At 55.4% G+C, this 2,360-nt stretch overlaps 1 protein-coding gene across 1 annotated transcript in view; it reads right to left on the bottom strand.

The window, feature by feature from the left end:
* The window catches only part of UNC45B (unc-45 homolog B (C. elegans)), a 13,183-nt gene extending 12,216 nt beyond the window's left edge, over positions 1 to 967 (bottom strand). Inside the window, 1 exon segment of the mRNA XM_009705668.1 lies at positions 931 to 967. The gene's annotated coding sequence lies outside the window, so the exon portion shown is untranslated.
* Positions 968 to 2,360: the final 1,393 nt, after the last annotated feature.

Raw genomic sequence — 2,360 nt, 5'->3', positions numbered from 1 at the left:
GGCCCCCGGCCCCCCCCCCAGCCTGGGGGGGGGGGGGCACCTGCATGCAAGCGGGCAGCCCCCCTCTGCAGCAAGAGGGGATCCTCTCCCACCTGCTGGGGCAAATCCCAGCTTCCCTCTACCTGCAGAGCTGCTCAGGGTGTGGGGAGCAGGAACGGGGGGGGATTTATGACAAAAAAGCCCACGGCTGGGATGGATGACCCCCGTCGCAGTGCTCGGACCCTTTTCCCTTTCTATTTAGGGAAGCATGAGACAGCTGAGCCTCAGGGACAAGCGGCCCCATGCCAGCAGCTGCAGCAGCGCCCAGCACCTTCCAGAAAGCCCTGGGACAGAAAGCTGACTCGCACCCAGCATCGCCTCCCCCTCACATGGCCTTTGGGAGCCCACCCTGCTGGAAGTCCCACCCGTGTCCGGTGCTGGCAGCTCACCAGCACAGACCAGGACAGACGTCTATACCGCAGCGTACTGGCCCACTGCTGTGATGAGTGTCTCGGGTCTCAGTCTGAGTAACACCAGTAGACAGAGCAGCACTGAGCTCCAAAAGAGCTGAGCCTTTCAAACCCCCCTGTTTCCCAGGGGTCACAGTCAATCAGGAATTCTGCTTTGCGACTTACCTTTCCCAAAACACAGGCCTTGCCTTCCCAAGTGTACCTATGAGCATCCCAGCTATAAAACAAACGAGGGAACTGGCAGCAGTTGGGAACGGGGAAATGACCAAGGACAGCACAGGCTGACCGGTGTCAGCTCAGCCGCTCCAGCCAGGCTTGCGCTGCAGAGCTGAGCTCTAGCAGACAGCAGTGAGACACTGCAAAGAAAAATCAGTTATCTTTAACACTGGTGATCTGTGTTGTGGTTTGTGGATCTTACGCAGCAAGAATTGGCACAAAGCTGCCCTGTTCAGGTTTCCTATTTTGTTTGCCCTGCACCAACAGCAGTGCCTGGTCCCTGGTATCTGGGCGGGAGGTGACTGCAAAGCAATTTGGAAGTCCCTTCACAGCACATCACCTGCAGGCAGCTCAGACACCGTCACCTGTTCAGGGGTAGGTCCAAGGCACAAGGACCAGACCTGTGGAGGACGTCAGAAGCCATCTCTGCCTTGGGCAGGCTCAGTACAGTGGCTTTTCTAGGACTCACATGGACTAACATGCCAGAAACCCCTTCCCACATTGCTTTAGTTATTGGGGAAGGGTCAGCTTGCTTCATTTCAGTACCCATGGTGTATATGGCACAGCCCTTCTCAAGTTATCCAGGATAAAGGCTTCATTTTCACAAGCAGCAGCACTGCAGGTACTTCAGGTAAGCCAGGTTACAAAATTAAATTGTGTTTGATGCTGCTAACGTTCAAGGCAGAGCTGAGAGTGACCTGCGCTCCCCTTGGTCTGCGTTTTTGGGACAGGGTACGGGCGATTACACCGCAGGGGCAGGAAGAGCAGCAGCTCCCCAGGCCTGGGGTGCCGGCTCCAGGAGTTACCTTGTCCCTTGCCCTCCCACAGCTGGAGCAGATGTGTTAATGTGCTCAGCCACAGCCCCCAGAGGGGCAGGCAGCCTCAGCAGTGAGTGTGGGGGACCCCTCTTCAGGCCTCAGCTGAGAAAACAATCAAAAAAAGCTTTTCCTGGGGAAATTCAAGTCCCAGGCAGCCAGGGAGGGGGACAGCCCCCAGGCTTCCCTGCAGCAATCCCCTTGCTGGGCCAGAGCTCTCCCTGCCCGCAGGGCAGTGAAGACCCCCCCATGCACCTTCATTTTCCACCCTGCAACCCCAACTGCAATCCTTGGCTGATGAGTCTTGACAACCTCAGTCCTGGGATCCCACCTTACGTCATGGCTGCAAGCCGCCTTCTAATCCAGGACCTTGCAGAGAGATGGCAAGGTCCGTGGTGAAATCACCCTCCAAAAAACCCCAGGACGAGCTCCAGCATCTCTAGAGCAACAGCAGGGTTGCAGAGGGAGCTGTGCTCAGCACCCAGGGCTTAAACATTTCTCCAACACAGCATTAGAGACCTTCTCCTCAGGGTAAAGCTGCCTGTAATCCCTTTTGGAGCTGCCCCTAATGGAAGTTTAGGGCAGTTAAAGTGTTTGCATAGAGCTCAGATTCATCTCTGAAATAACTTCAGAAAATATAATTACAGCTTTTTTGTCCTGTTCACGTCAGCCGCCCTCCAGCAAGCACTCAGACCCCCCCCTCAGCTCTGCAGGGGACCGGAGGTCTGCCCACCCACACCAGAGACCCCAGACTACTTCTAGAAGTAAAACAAGCCCTACTCAGAAACACACAGAGCTCCGTGAGAAGACTGGAGTAGCCTCACATTTAGCTCCTACTTCTTCTATCTGTCTCAATTTTTAAACTAACTTGCTCGATTCT

This window comes from Cariama cristata, unplaced genomic scaffold (genome assembly GCF_000690535.1).
Source record: "Cariama cristata isolate BGI_N322 unplaced genomic scaffold, ASM69053v1 scaffold11940, whole genome shotgun sequence".
Taxonomy (NCBI): Eukaryota; Metazoa; Chordata; class Aves; order Cariamiformes; family Cariamidae; genus Cariama; species Cariama cristata.
The sequence above is the reverse complement of the archived record's forward strand: the minus strand, read 5'-3'. Positions and strand labels throughout refer to the sequence as shown.